The sequence below is a fragment of the Amblyomma mixtum genome, chromosome 4 (genome assembly GCF_055824585.1).
Source record: "Amblyomma mixtum isolate Tamu chromosome 4, ASM5582458v1, whole genome shotgun sequence".
NCBI classification, from domain to species: domain Eukaryota; kingdom Metazoa; phylum Arthropoda; class Arachnida; order Ixodida; family Ixodidae; genus Amblyomma; species Amblyomma mixtum.
In genome coordinates this window covers 125,169,864-125,186,722 of record NC_143015.1, presented here as the reverse complement: position 1 = coordinate 125,186,722, position 16,859 = coordinate 125,169,864, and the positions used below count along the sequence as shown (strand labels likewise).

General features: G+C 44.3%; 1 pseudogene; it reads right to left on the bottom strand.

Annotated features, from left to right (window-relative positions):
* Window positions 1-5,679: 5,679 nt before the first annotated feature.
* Window positions 5,680-16,859, bottom strand: part of LOC149348160 (uncharacterized) — an 85,689-nt pseudogene continuing 74,509 nt past the window's right edge.

Below are 16,859 nucleotides of genomic sequence, written 5' to 3'. Positions count from 1 at the left end.
AGTAATAAGTATATTAATGTTTTAAACTCGTAGTTTGCGCGTGGATAAATCACGTAGCAGTGTTGATGGTATCTTAATTGCCTTCTGAAGAAAGGTATTTTAACGTAAAGTAGCAAGGTACTGCGCGTGGATAAATCACGTAGCAGTGTTCATGGTATCTTAATTGCCCTGTGAAGAATGGTAATTTAACGTTTAGTAGCAAGGTACTGCGCGTGGATAAATCACGTAGCAGTGTTCATGGTATTTTAATTGCCCTGTGAAGAATGGTATTTTAACGTAGAGTAGCAAGGTACTGCGCGTAGATAAATCACGTAGCAGTGTTCATGGTATCTTAATTGCCCTGTGAAGAATGGTAATTTAACGTTTAGTAGCAAGGTACTGCGCGTGGATAAATCACGTAGCAGTGTTCATGGTATTTTAATTGCCCTGTGAAGAATGGTATTTTAACGTAGAGTAGCAAGGTACTGCGCGTGGATAAATCACGTAGCAGTGTTCATGGTATCTTAATTGCCCTGTGAAGAATGGTATTTTAACGTTTAGTAGCAAGGTACTGCGCGTGGATAAATCACGTAGCAGTGTTCATGGTATTTTAATTGCCCTGTGAAGAATGGTATTTTAACGTTTAGTAGCAAGGTACTGCGCGTGGATAAATCACGTAGCAGTGTTCATGGTATCTTAATTGCCCTGTGAAGAATGGTAATTTAACGTTTAGTAGCAAGGTACTGCGCGTGGATAAATCACGTAGCAGTGTTCATGGTATTTTAATTGCCCTGTGAAGAATGGTATTTTAACGTAGAGTAGCAAGGTACTGCGCGTAGATAAATCACGTAGCAGTGTTCATGGTATCTTAATTGCCCTGTGAAGAATGGTATTTTAATGTATAGTAGCAAGGTACTGCGCGTGGATAAATCATTTAGCAGTATTCATGGTATCTTCATTGCCCTGTGAAGAATGGTATTTTAACGTATAGTAGCAAGGTACTGCGCGTGGATAAATCACGTAGCAGTGTTCATGGTATCTTATTTGCCCTGTGAAGAATGGTATTTTAACGTATAGTAGCAAGGTACTGCGCGTGGATAAATCACGTAGCAGTGTTCATGGTATCTTAATTGCCCTGTGAAGAATGGTATTTAACGTATAGTAGCAAGGTACTGCGCGTGGATAAATCACGTAGCAGTGTTCATGGTATCTTAATTGCCCTGTGAAGAATGGTATTTTAACGTAGAGTAGCAAGGTACTGCGCGTGGATAAATCACGTAGCAGTGTTCACGGTATCTTAATTGCCTTGCGAAGAATGGTATTTTAACGTAGAGTAGCAAGGTACATTAAAAATACAATGTTACTACGTACCCCATATTTGTATGCAGGTAGCTGAGTCACCCAGTATAAATGAATGACATTTATATTCATGATGCGTCATACTGAAAATGATGGTCTTGCATTTTACTCGTAATTTACTTTCATGATGCAGTAGAAATGCCATCAATTAGTTTTGCACTCCTGTTCCGACCGCCTGCGTTGCTAAATGCTGTGGTTACAGCCGTCACCATGGATTCACGCGCCTCGTTTAGTGTTAGCGCAGAATGGTTGAATGCAAGAATTTGTACGAGGAACATTTGATTTATTTCTTTATTCCTTTCTTTGCTTCTCTTTCTTTTGTCAGTGCACGTTAAAGAACCCCAGGTGATCGAAATTTCAAGAGTCCTTCACTACGGCGTCTCTAGTCGCTTTCTGACGTTAAACCCCATAAACCAACCAACCAACCAACCTCACTCTTTCTTCCTTTACTTTTGTCTTTAGTTTCCTTTCTTTTCTTTTATATTTTTTTTATTTCCAGTTCTTTGTTTCTTCCTTCCGAATGGCGTTGCCACACTCAGGGCGGCAGCACACATCGTACTGCCGACTGCTGCGCGCCCTGTACAGCATTTCCAAGCTACAACACAAGAAGGTGGACTGCCAGTTTGCATCTGCAATCAGCGGAGCCCAGCGTTCCGAGCATTTCCAGGACGAGCAAGGAAAATAAATAGAGCGAACCAGAAAGCCTTCCTGTGTCACAAATGCCGACGGTCGTGACTGACTGAACCCCTTTAGAAGTCTTCACACCAGAGTTCTCGCTCAACTTAAACATACCCCAGTTCACGACGCGCAAAGAGCCTCATTTAACGTAAATTTTTTTCTATTTAAAAGTGTTGTCTTCGTCCAGGTTTGATGTAAGTTCCAAGCACCACGACAGCTAAAAAACGCTATTTGGTACGAGCGCTTGTTAGGTTGTGCCTACTGTTGCACCGCTAACAATCTCTGTTTGGAACAGGCTGTTTATCTGACCTCAAATTTCGCGAAACCAAAAAAAAAAGGGTGCCTTCCGGTGCTCCATGCACTTTGAAATAAATTCTTAAAATGGTGCTGGAAAGCTTTGTGCATAGAAATATTTGTAAGCCGTGTTTTGTGCCGAAGCTTAACCAGCCTACTAGAACACTGCAGACATACCCAACAATTCTGGACGAAAGCATTTTTGAGCAGGAAACCCTTTCTGAACGCAGTTTTTTTCATATACTGTAAGATTTCGCCAGTATCCACAGATGTTCGGAGGGCAGTCTTTCTGTTTTGTTTTTTTTATTAACGCTCTGGAGATACCCTCTCGCTTGTCCCTGTTGCTGCGCTGTTTTCTTCAAGATCAAGCGGTTACCACACAATTTCTCTGTTTTGACTCAACTAGCTTACGGTGGAGACCTCAGAAACAGCGTGGAGACAGCGCCTATAGATCCCTTCGCTCTACATGGTGTAGAGCACAGACAATGCTTTTTCTATGTTCCCGTCGAAGTAGTATACAAAAAATGCAACAGATCCACGAAGGTGGAGTAAGGTTGTGCATCACCCATCGTTGAACTACAACAAGAGGCCGCCACAAAACGGGGCCGCCAGTAGGCAGACACCACGCTTTGAGAGTCCCTATAAAAAGGTGGAGTTCTTTCGACGCCACCGTGTACTCTTCGGAATCCACCCTGCTTCCTCTTCGGCGTTGAACCTCCAAACCTCCCTCTCTATTTTTTCTTGCCGATTCAATCCGAGCGACCGCGTGCAAGCTGTCTCCAGGAATATCAATTTCCTGCAGGTGTTCCCGAGTGTCCAATTTCGTTCTTGGATGGATGAAGGTGTCCAATGCAAACACAAACGGCGAAAACATGACGCCAAAAACGAGAATGCGTCGTCTTCTTGAAAAGGAGTTTGCTGTACCTCAGAACATTTTTAGAAGACTCGTCTTAGAGCCAAAAGGTTTCTGGGCTTTAAAAGCTCCTACGCGCAAAAACTGGTGGATGCCCCAGGAATAGAAATGGTAGTAGGTCAGTACACAACAGAACACGGCATTGGTAAGCATTACATTGAACCTTTTCTGGATTTTATTTTCATCAGAACGGCGAAAACGCCTGGTTTTTGCAGAAGAGTGGAGATACCGGTAAGCAATTTTCCCATCTCATCTTGAGACATGAAAGAACTAAGCTCCAGCAAGTGTGCACCGTCGCAGCCTTCCAGCGCCCACGAGGAAGTCAGTCGACATTTCCTCCTCCTTCAGCTCATCTCCTCTGTCAATGTATGGCCTCCGGGTCTAATGAAAGGACTCCACTTCCTGTCTTGAGGTATTAGCAAGAAATTTCCTCGAAGACCCCTGTGGGAAACAAGCTTTGAGAGCGTATTAGGAGACGTTGAACGAGGGGAAGCGTGTCCTGTAATGGAGAATTTTGGCAAGAAAGTTCGCATTACACTTTGCGGGAAGACGGAAAACCGCCGCCCCTTCTCATTCCTCGAAGATGTGCTCATCTCACACTTTCTGTGCGGGAGTGCCTTTTTGTCTAGGCGGATAACAATAAATCATGGATAAAATTACCATGCAAACGGAAAATACTTTAAGCGCGTGCTTGAAAGTCAGCACAACCACTATTCCGGAAAGTGCACGGGGAGTAAACGCATAAATGTAAGAGGGGATCGCACATGTGAAAAACTCACGGCATATTAGAATGATCTCATTACCCGCCACTGAGCTGGAGCCCTCAACGCGGCCACCCAAGATCCACAGGGACAAACTAGGCAAACCAAAGAGTCATGCCAGCATATTACTAGCTCACGAAATCGGGAAACCCGGAGAATTGATTCAGCTTCCTTCTGCCATTTCAGGATCCTTGGTCTCCCGCGATGTGTTGCAAAATACCTCACGTGTCACTTTATCCTTGCTGTTCTCTCTAATAGGTCTTGCCGTTGTTTGTCGCCTTGTGTACTTAAGTGGAATCAAGCCATTGGAATCGTCAGTGACACTACATTCAGCAGCATGCTTACTATGAATGTAGAGAACGGCATATTCCGCACAGACGGTTATGTAGGCAGAACGAAACCGAAAAAAGAAGGAGTAATTGAGCGTAAGGGATCTCTAATGCTAACGCATTGCACTCTTAAGGGTAGATGGGGCGTTATGAATTGGTGAACGAAAGAACACTGTCCGTATCTGCGACGTGACACGCAAGAGAGGACCCAAGGCCACCGAAGGGAACCATTAACGCTATCGCTTCAAACCCTTAAGGCGGAGCTTACGTGTCCCCTCATGTTTTGTCATTCAAGGACGGAAATTTCGTGGAACGAAGGAGCAGAAAGTAGGCGAGACTAGCTGATGGCATACGCTGAAAAATATCACACGACAATTTCTATACTCTGGTATTCAGAAAACATTTAAGATTTCTTGTTAATATTTCTTTGGTCTCCGTAACGGCGGCGCTGCGCTTCAGGCTCCACGGCCCTAACGGCGTAGTCTCGCCAGCGCTGGCACTGCGCTTCAGCCTGACCGGAGGGATCTTTGTGGCACTATTATACGCCGTTGGCTGTTCTCAGCTCCTTCCTTTAAAAAAAGAAATGGCGGGCTCTCTCGCATTCTGGAGCGGATGTAAGCATGAAATTCACCGCACGAAAGGCGTACCGTGTTCTAGGACGGCTGATAGATATTGGAAGCGGCCCACTAGTCTTGGGAAGCGTTGCTCACTAGCCAATTTTCTGTCATTTAGCATTTATTCACGAGTGACAGCACACCCGGCTTTCTTTGAAAGTTTTTATGTATGGTGACCCGCGCTACCAGCGCTCGCTACGTTCCGAAAAGGGAGAAGAACGCTGGCTACCAGCCGCAGTGTCTCAGTGGTTAGGGCGCTCGACTACTGAGCTGAAGTTCCCGGGTTCGATCCTGGCCGCGACGGCTGCGTTTCGATGGAGACAAAACGCAAGACGCGCCCGTGTGCTGCACGATGTCCGTGGACGTTAAAGATCCTCAGGCGGTCCCCAGGCGGTCAAAACTATCCCGGAGCCCTCCACTGAGGCACTTGTTCATCTCTTTTTTCTTTCATGGTGAAAACAGCGCGGGAAAAGCGAACGGACGACGAAAGACACAACACAAGCGCTGTCACACAGCGCACAGACGCACAGACACAACACAGCGCACAGGGCTTGTGTTGTGTCTTTCGTGTGTCTATCGTCGTTCGTTCGTTTTTCCCGCGCTGTTTTCACCATGAATCATTACCAACTAGCCCAAATCGCAGCCTTAATTAATCTTTTTTTTTTTCACTCCCAACCCTACTGAGAGAGACAGAGAGAGAAAAACTTTTATTTAAGAGAGATTAATTCGCAGGAGCCGTGTGGTCGACGCTCCTAGTCCAGGGCTCCGCTGGTGGCAGCTGACTTGCGGACTAGATGGATGATCCAGGCTTCCTGGTCCATGTTGTCGCTGGTCAGGGCCTTCTCCCACTGCTTGTGTGTGGCACTATTAACTTTCTCCCATCGAGGTGTGAGACAATTACTGCGCCTTTTTCCTTTCCTCGAAAACCAAGTTTTAGTGTTTCCTTCGTGTACGAAAACAAATTCGATTGAGTCCAGCCAAATTCGTTTCCCATGCGGAGGCGGCCCATACAATTTCGGAAGAGTAAATATCGGTCATCGGTCTGTTGATCACCTCCGCTGCCGCATGCCCTGAGAAGATATTGAGCCCGACGTTCGCCCGAGCGAGTGTCGGCGATGCTCAAGGGGGACAAATGGTGCGGGCTCGGCACTTAAAGAGATGACACTCAAAGCAGGGAAGAGTGACCGCGGAGTTTGGTCGCAAAAAAAAAAATGATTTTACTCAAGGTAACAGCGGCAAAATAAAATCGTTCTATGCATTTTAAACAACTGATGTTTACATATTCACACATAGCCTCTTGCCAATTGTTGAAATAACGAAACTCTCAGCGGGCGATCTGAATTTGGGCTTTGGGCGTAAACAACCAAAAAGGCGGTGCTCGTGGCTATAGCATGGAATGAAAAGTGTCATTTCACGGGCATTCTGTTCATAATGTTCCAAAAAGATGGCAGCAAATATGTAAATGAGATTATTTTTGAGGTGCGTGTTTCTGGGCCTGTTTTTGTTTTTGGTGTTCGCAGAGTACCACACGCCACAAACGTCCACCGGATGAGTGTTTTGGGAAGAAAAACTCTTTGGGAAGAAAAACCACAAGTTGCATGGAAGGTGATAAATTATGTTTAGGTCGCCAAAATAAACATGTTATTCCTGACAGAATAGTACACAATAACCGCGAGCTTATTGGTAAAGAACTGGCTGATCATTTCAATAAAGTGTTTGTCGATATTGCCGCAGAAGACAGCTGCCTTCCTCCTGTTCAGCCTACCGACAATAGCCCTGTAGAGAGTTTTGCTCTCCATTTAATAACTGAACATGAAATTTACAGCACATTTATGAATCTAAAGAACAGCAAAGCCCTGGATATAGATAACTTACAGATTACGCCCGTAAAACACGTTTTGCAGCATATCGTCCCGGTACTCGCATACATATTCAACCTTGTTATAGAAAAAGGTGTATTTCCTACTGCCATGAAGAGGTCTAGGGTATCCATCATATATAAAAGCGGGGATAAAAATGATGCGAGAAACTACAGACCAATATCTGTAATACCTGTTTTTTCAAAGGGTTTGGAAAAAATAATATCTGTACGATTAACCAAGTTTTTGGACACGCGTAACTTGCTCTCAGATAATCAGTTTGGATTTCGAAGGGGACGATCAACCGAATCTGCACTTCTATCACTTAAAGAATTTGTGTTGCAAAATATTGATCAAAAACTCTTTACACTTGGTCTCTTTATTGACTACAGTAAGGCTTTCGATTCTCTTGATCACAACATTTTAATATTTAAGCTCACACATTACGGCATTCGTGGCAAATCTCTTGAATTACTTCGGTCATACTTAAAAAATAGGACTCAATGTGTTCACCTTGGCAATCATAAATCTTCACCTTTACCAATATTAACTGGTGTACCACAAGGTAGCATCTTGGGCCCATTACTTTTCATCATCTATATAAACGATATTGCCCATATTGACGGGGGGGGGCTAAATTTATCGTGTACGCAGATGACAGCAGTATTTTGCTATCAGGCAGTGATGTTAATACTCTTATATCAAAGGGTAATAACGTTCTTGAAAAATTAATCTTTTGGTCACGATCAAATAAGCTGAAGATCAACCCCTCAAAAACCAAAGCAGTTATTTTTCGCGCTAGAAATAAGCTAGTTAAAATTGAGCAAGATATCCGCTGCGAAGGCCAAATTATTGAGATTGTTGAAGAAATCAAGATACTTGGCATAACATTTAGTTCTCATCTTATGTGGGACTCTCACATAGATAACCTCTGCAAAAAGCTTTCAACAGTTACAGGGGCATTATCACGTTGCCGTTCTTTTCTACCAACAAAAATAAAACTACAAGTCTACAATGCCTTGTTTGCCTCCTACACTAACTATTGCAATTTAGTTTGGTTGACTACATCACAAAGAAATGTCCAGAGGATATACGTACTCCAGAAAACAAAATATTCGTAACATCGCCAATATAGACTTCCTGTCGTCAACAGCAGAATATTTTCAGTCCTACAATATAATTAGCATCAAACGTGCTTACGAGTTTCGAGTCCTGCGATCATTTTATTTAGCAATGGATTCTTTCAGGCATTTCCTTAAGTCATTAGCCTCTTTAGAACTCAATAAAAACACTCATACACGGAACACTGATCCATGGTTCATACCTCGTTTCCGCACAAATTATAAAGTGCAAACACTTCAGCATAATCTTCCAGTCATTCTAAATAAATACAAACACATAACTAGGCCTACACTAAAACAGTTACTTGACCAATTCTTGTCCACATAGCTGTACCTTTATTTACAAATTATACCAGATGTGCACAAGTGTACTCATTTTAGCTATAATTGTATAATGTTGGTTTCGAGATTGTGTGTATTATGTGCCTTTTCCTAGATATATTACCGGTTAACTATTTGATGGATAGTTTGTTCATGCTATTATTTGCTTAGCCTTAATGTCTTTTATTTTTTGTATGCCACATAATTGTATTTCTAAAACAATATGTGTAAATTTCCTTTGAAGTTATAATCGATACTTCGTTAATACTGTTTTCTGTAAAACTGGTGTCAAGCTCTAAAATGTAATTCTTGTTAATATATGTTCTTGTTAATGTATATTTTTCTACTCAGCTATTATCGATGTTTGTAGTCATATATTGTGTGTTAAACATATTTTATTCTTCTTTCAATATTCTGCATCGTAAGGTCATCGCCTACTGCCTCGTTGGTGGTTTTATAGGCCTTTGTCAAGCTGTCAGGAACAGCTTTTTGCCTATGAATCCGCCAGAATCTTTCTGGAAAATAAAATGAATTGAATTGAATTGTAGCACTAGCATGGGAGCGAGCTTTATGGTAAAGTCAACAATTGGTGAAGCTATACACGATCCCACATGCCTTAAGACAAATCGGGCAAATTGGCATGCGTGGCTCTATGCCACATGCTCAAGCTTGTCTATGCCACATGCTGAAAACAGGAATTAGCTTATGTAGGAGAAAAAAAGGGGGTAAACCTTTCCCTTGCGTAATCGCTTTCGCTTTTATGGGCACAGTATGCTGTCCAAGCCCTCGGGTAGATTTCCATCACTAAAAAACATCGAATGGTTACGGTTGGTCAAGGAACCGAATTCTCTCTTCCAGACATGCGAAGTTCCAGCAGTTATGAAGATTTTACCCGAGTTTTCATCCTTCTTGGTTTACCAACCTCAGGACCTCCGCTGCCGCTTTTAAAAGCCGCCACCCATTGCTAACTGCATCAAGCAACTATGCTTTTGCGGTGGGAATATGTCTCCGTTGCGAAGAGTAAGCATTCCATATATTTAGTGACCAAAATCTACTGCAGGATTTCGGCGGCATACCTTGCCCCTAAAAGACAGTGCAAAAAAGGACTCCTTAGTATATTTTTGCTCCCATGTGTACTTGCACAAACCAGCGTTCCGATAAGAAATGTTCGAGAGTTTATTTATCCCTCCGTTTACGTAGGCACTCTCTACATTTGGCCGCTTCACCTCCGCCCAATAAACAACTCGTCGTGATCACCCTCCAACAATCACCTACAGTATGGAAAGCATAAGGAAGATAATTTAGTTTTATTTTTTAATTTTGGTGTAGAAGAACATGAAATTAGCCTCGTAATCATTTTAACTGCGAAAAATAATTGAATAACAATAAATATTTATAGACTAGAACGCAGTAGAATGTCACATTTATGGAGTAGAATGCCATAGTTTCCGTACTTCTGAGTTTCATGGACCTGTGCAAGTGAAATAATTTGCAATGATCTGAAAGTGGTTGCATTAGGGCAGGGCAACTCTCATCCTCAGATGAAAAAAGCCCAGCTGAAGGATTCCGCAATTCTAAGGGCACGCTACTGCACCCTGTACGCAACATGAGGAGACTGCCCTCCAATGACACGACTGCGTCGCCCCAAAGAGAAGGAATTTCAAGCATGGATTAGTCTGAGGCAGGGAGGAACGCATGATATTCAAGATCAATGCGACTAAAACAAATAAGCTTCGTTATAAGTAGAAAAAACTCCAGTATAAATGGGAGAACACAAATAGCATTCAGCTGTTCATTAGTACACAAGCATGAGCTATAATATCTTTTCTTAAGAGCGATCTATTTTCTTAAAGAATTTCGTCTGGGCAAGTATTAAGCATAGAAACGTCATTCTTTTCTGCAAACTACCCGTTACTGTAGATCTCTCAAGTTGAGTACCTGACATGGCTCACGTTTTGACCGTAAGCGACTGGTCCCGTGTCACTATTACTTTGCACACTTGAATTATGAAACATAAGGTGCACTCGCCTTTTCTTTTACCTGTTTTCTTTCCTTGTTTATGCACGTCCTAGAATTGTGCCATTATCGCACACTAAAAGATATGATCAGATGTAATGAATAAAGCATATAGACGCCCTCGGCGAGTCCACAAAAGCAAAGCAACACACTTGGATCAAACAACCAGAGCTTCCAGCCCGAAAGCAATGCCGTGTCATTTCATTAGTGGCTCCCACGATGAAGCGGCCTTCGTGCACGGTCTTCTCGCTCGCTGAGGCGCAGAAATGCTGTTTGCATAAGGAGGATTAGTATGCGCGCCATCAGCGGCCGTTATGGACGCCACGATATTACGTTGGTCAGAGGAGCAGGGAAAGGAGACGCCCTGAGAAAAAGGGTCAGAGGGACGTCACAGCTCTCCTGCAGAAAACCGGGAAAGGGGGGGGGGGAGCTGTAATTTCTCTCTCTGTGCCGTGCAGTTATGCAAAAACATAACCTGGCGCCAAGCAAACCGAAAGACAAGAAATGCCACTCTCTCGGCACGCAAGAACTGCTGCCGATGAACCGGCGCATTTGCTGCACCACTGATGACGATCACGATTCGTCGGCGCACGTGAGCATGAGCCAATCACGAGCCGCTCTAGCGTGAGGATATTTCTACGAATCCTGCCCCTCTTGCAATGACAGCTGGCGCTTCCTCAGGGCTGCATCGTACTCAGGGTGCGGAAGTAGTGGATGGGCGCTAGATCCTCTCCCCGCTCGTCCCGTCCTCTCACCTAATCAGCTTTCGCGAGACACCTTCGCTGGAGCCATGCGGGTGCGTAATTGCTGTCGCTGTGCGCTTTGCATGGTCGTGGCTGACGAAGCGGGCTTCAGCGGCACCGCAGCTATTCCATGCGAATATATAAGGGTGAGAATTCGAACGCATGGTTAAATTGTTTTGTTAAGTTTAACGACTGATATAGATACAGGCTATGAGGGATGCCGTAGTGGAGGGCTCAGAATAATTTTAACCGCCCGGGGTTCTTTAACGTGCGCTGACATCGTACAGTGCACGGGCCTCTAGCATTTCGCCTCCATCGAACTGTGACTGCTTGTTTCGGGTCGGCAGCTGAGTACCAACACCACTGAGCCACCCCAGCGGCTTGAATTCGAGCGTAAATATATACAGGGTATCCCAGCTAACATGGACAAAGATTTAAAAAGAAATCTAAGCATTCTTCATAACTGGAATTGCGTGGATGTTGTTCGCGTTTATCTAAAGTTAGAGTACCATTTGTTTCCTCGACCTACTTGAATAATTAGTCGAGATAAATTAATTTACTTTTTGAAATGTTCAGGCGCCAATAGGAAAGTTGTGAAGCTACACAAATATTGTCCAACCAAGGAACTTCCAACGAGATTGACTTAGCGTGTTCGTTTTTAATATGAAAAAATGAAAGCCCATGGAGTTTAAAAAATACCACATGACAGCGCCCTTCATGCGTCTGAACGCGCCGCTATTACAGCGCCTTCATCCGTGCTTTGTAAAAACGTCGTCCACGCCGTGCCTTCTCTTCGCTTACGAGAAAGGGCTTCAACCTTTGCTTGGCCATGACATGACCGGCAGCGGCTCCGAAAAAGCGCTTCGTCAGCAGCCGCTCGCCGATGTCGCGGCAAAGCATAATTACTGCCGCAGAAACGGGAGCCGCGCTTTCTTTCAATTGCCGCCCGAACCTACTGGCGCTGATCTTGGAACCATGCGATACGCGAAGCTCTGTCGTAGGCAGCCCGAAAGGAGCGAAGCGAGTGATTTTTTTGTCACAAAGCACGAATGGGGGCGCTTTGATTGCGCCGCATTCGGGCGCATGGAGTGCGCTGTCACCTGGTATGTTTTAAACTCCGCGGGCTTTAATTTTTCCCAAATATAAACGACCATGCTAAGTCGACCTCGTTGGAAGTGCCCGGGTTGGACAATATTTGTGGAGCTGCACAACTGTCCTAGTGACACCTCCTGAACGTTTCAAGCTATATTTAAAAAGTTAATTCACTTATCTCGACTAATTATTCAAGTAGATCGAGCAAAAAAAATGGTACTGTAACTTTATATAAACCCTAACAACATGCATGAAATTTCAGTTCTGAAGACCGCTTAGGTTTTTTTGAAATCGCGGTCCAAGTTAGCTGGGACACCCAGTATAAAGGCATGCGAGTATAAACAGTCTAACAGGTAGCAACATGTGTAATTTGAAACAAAAGCTCAAATTTCTTGTGCGATAGCAATCACTGCTCTCTTCTTTTAACACAGTGCGAGAGGAAAACCTGTCCTTCTTTGCAAGAGACCTAACGAATATCTATAGTGATATTTATTTGGGTAGCTTCGTTTATCAACATCTAGACACCGGTACTCATGGCTGCGCTGTTAAGAGGGGCTATAAAATGCCAGTGAAGGCCGCCTATCCATATAAGGTAAGCGCACAGGATGTAAGCTGTGCTTCCTGTAATGATGTCGCAATGCTTCCAGTCACTTCCCTCCAAATGGCATCCAGAAGACAATATATTTCCCCTACCATAGCCTCGAGCGCGTATGTCTTGCTAATTCACTCAAATGATGATTTGCAATGCGTGATCGATCATATAGACAGGCAAGGCAGAACGAAGGGCAAAAAACTGGCTAGCGGTTTAGCATTTCTAAGCAAGATATATTATGTGAAAGCGCAGTTTTTTTTTTTATTACGAAAGAAATTCCAGTTGCACTTTCAGCCCGTCGCGTAGCGAGGCCGGTAGCTACCATATTAGCATATTGGATTGGATTGGATTGCATTGTATTGTGTTGGATTCAATTGTATTGGATTGTATAACCGATGCATCACCACAAGTCTAACCACAAGCACCACCACCAGCTACACTACCAACTGAACCATGGCGTAGCTACGGATATTGCTTTCGCAATTACCGGGCTTAACCAGGCTAAGCCACAGCCATTTTTTCAAGTCGACACCACCGCCATGTATCTGAAAGCGCGATCGGGGGGCCCACTGACCAAGGGAGCCCGTTATGCGCATCTTCAACATTTACACCGCCAATGCGTATTTATTCATTGCACGCCGGCGGCCAATCCTTCGGTGCAGCATTTCTGCAGCAGTGTTGTCAACGCCAAAGTGTGCTGCTCTAGTGCCGTGTTTCTCTACAACATTGCCCACGCCAACGCATGCAGCGCACACCTCTCTTTCACTACCACCACATATCTGAAAGCGCGAATATTATTTTGATAGTAGTATTACTGATGAAGAAGGCCGACCGGGATTTGTACCAGCGCCTTCGCGAGCAGACGAGCTTGGCTTCCTGATCGGCCTGTCACCGCCGCGCCTCACGCTATTTCTTGTAATTGGTACATGGCACTTTCAAGCCACTCAACCGTTGGCTTCAGCATTTTTCTATTAACGTTCTACACATCAAAGACATGACAAAAGTGCAGTTACTGCCGCACACGTGGAAAGGAGCGTGACGCAGGTGCAAGGCCCAGCTGTGTTATCGGCGGCTGCTTTACTGGTCCGCACGCGAAGGTGTCAAGTCGGGCAAAGCAAGCGTACGCGCCGCTGGGGCCGATGAAGAATGAGCGAATGTTACTGCGCGCCAACCGCAAAAGCGACAATGATGCCGAACACGTTGTGCAGAGAAGGAGCTGTGCGCGGCCGCTGCTCGAAGCTGGAAAGCAGCCAGTGACGCTATGCGCGTTGCCATGCTCGGAGAACAGAAGTCTGCGAGCGCGGTGGCTAATCAAGCAGCAAAAGGAGTTGCTTCTGCTGTCTATGAGCCATCCTTGAATGAGTTGTGCCTTTCCAGCAAGAGAGGTGGGTGGCGACGGATGGCTTAGTGGCTTAGGCGTAGGCCTTGGCAGCGGTAGGTCGTTGTGTTGAAATCCACAAAACCCCACTCCAGAGTTTCACAGTAGTCCTGGGAAAAACCCGGATTCACCACTGGTTGTCTGAAAGAATATTAATGTGAAAAATTCGTGGCTGTCACACTACAGCTAGCGCTCAAGCGATCGCGTTCCACATTCGCAACCACTGTGTGATTTTTTAATTGTAGAATGGTAAGAAAGGAAGCAATAAATTACAAATATAGCCATTATAGTTTTTATTACCTCTGCCTGTTTTACTAACGCGTGCTTTAGGCACGTTTTAGTAGATAACGGGCCTTGTTGGCATTTATAGCCGACACCGGCCTGCATATCTACATATAACTTTCTTATACCTAAGGGAATATTTGCGTAAAAAACAAAAATCTGTGATAACCATCATCATTATCGGCAGCACTACATGGACTGCAAATCTAAAGCCTCTTCAATATCTCTGTATTGGCAAAAAAAAAAACACACTCTTTGTTTTCATTCCCTTTTAGTTCCGCTCCTTTGAGCATCGCTGTTCGTGCCTTTATCGAACGCTCGGTCAGCTTTCATTGCATCCCAAACTCTTTGTTCAAGTCTAGCCCGTCTGCTGTTCACGTACTCTGGTTACTGAATGGTCGACTTTCAATATTGTTTTTCTCCCGTCTTTGAGCTCCCATTGCCTTTGTCGCATTTGCGTTCCGTTCTGTATCTGGGAAGTCTCTCTTCTTCCTTTGTCTCACTCGATTATTTTTCTTCATTGGTTGGTTGCCGGCAGGCCGAATGAGAAGAGATAGACATATTCATCAAGGAATGAATTTGAGCTTGCTTCCCCGGTAGCATGTTATGATTGGTGTATTCCATTTTTAGGCATCCTAATTTCGATACCGGTGTGGGTGCGTACTTTATGACGTTCTATTTCAATTCCAGCTTAATTTATTGTAACTCCTCGATTAGAAAAAAAAACATCTACCAAAGAGAAGCACATTTAACTCCTACATCACGGAAGTCATCAAGACACAAGCAGGTAAAATAAATTTCACCATATAACGCAAATACCGGTTTATGGTGTTTAACGTGCCAATGCGACTCAGGCTATGGAGACACCGTAGTGAAGGGCTCCGGAAATTTCGACCACCCGGAGTTATTTAACGTGCACTGATATCGCGCAGTACACGAGCCTCTAGAATTTCGTCTCCATCGGAATTTGACAGCCGCGGCCGGGATCGAACCCGCGTCTCTCGGGTCAGCAGCCGAGTGTCATCATCACTGAGCCAACGCGGCGCCTATAATGCAAATACCAAGCTTACATTTTTGGGTATTTCTTATCATATACAACTAAAAATCAGTTCGCCTACGTTCATTGATTGTTGAGTGTAAAGATGCGCCACTTCTGTCTTACTTCAGTAAAGACGTTACCACTTTCGAACTTCGTTTATGCCCATATTTTTGTAATGCAAGGTTAGCTGGTCAGCAGTGTCTACTGCACTATATAAGAATGAATGAATAAATGAATGACTGAATCCCCCGCCGCGGTGGATCAGTGGTTACGGCGCTCGGCTACTCGCCCGAAAGAAGCGGGTTCGATCCCGGCCGCGGCGGCCGAATTTCGATGAAGGCGAAATTCTACAGGAAAGTGTGCTGTGCGATGTCAGTGTATGTTAAAGAACCCCAGGTGGTAGAAATTTCCGGAGCCCTTCACTATGGCGTCCCTCATAGCCTGAGTTGCTTTGGGACGTTGAACCCCAATAAACCAAACCAAACCAAACCAAACCAATGAATTAATGAATGAATGAATGAATAAACTTTACGCATTGTTTATATTTTGCCGTCTTTCATCCTTCCACATCCTGCCCACCCATATCTACAGGCCATATCTAAAACCTCTACAAGGGCATCAAGTATCGGGGCCACCAACAAGGCCACCTTTTGATTTCTTCATTGCTGGTTGCCCCTAGTAGTTCTTCAGAGCACAGCGGCAGCGGTAGACCAAAGGACGCGATGGCAGCCTTGTTTTACGTCTGTTTGGTTCGAGCCGTGTTTTTCCACTTCTGTACTGTGGACCCAAAGAGTGCCATTTCTTTACCGCCTCGTTTCGCTGTTCTGGCAGTCGCTGCTCCTCTCTTTGAGGTGTTTTCCAGTGGCAGGCTTCAATAGGAGTCTCTGCATTACTGCATTGTTCTCTTGCCCAAAAGACCTAGCCTATTGGAGTGGCACCCATCAACTGTCATTTCGCTCTTGTGACCCTCAGGGCAATTTTTGTAATAGTTTTTCCTCTTTTTATCGTGGACAGAAGCAACGAAAACAAAACCACGAACAACCCCAACATGCTCGGTATGTACTTATGAAGGTTTTTTTTTATTATTCTGCACACGTAAAGACCCCTCGCTTAATTTTCTCTCATCTCAGACTTTTTTTCTGGTCGAGCCTTCGATGCCAAAACAAGTTAAACGTCAAAGGCATTCTTCGTCCGCTTTTCCTCCCCAAAACAAGTGTTCGAAGAGAAGGCCAAGATATTTTCGGCGCCGTCTTTGTTTGCTTTAGCAAAAAAAAACAAAAAAAAAACATTGGAACCCTCTTCAAAGCAAAGTTCGATCTAAGTGGCTCTGGAAGCTTTTTGATCTCTGCAGCTGCAGAATGCTCATCTTGCCTGTGGGGCTTCACACCCCTAGCGTGGTTTTCTTTTTCCTCTACTTACTTCCCTTTAGCTTCCGTATTTATTTTTGTTTTGCTTTTTTCTCATTCCTGCATTCTCTTCTTTCTTTATC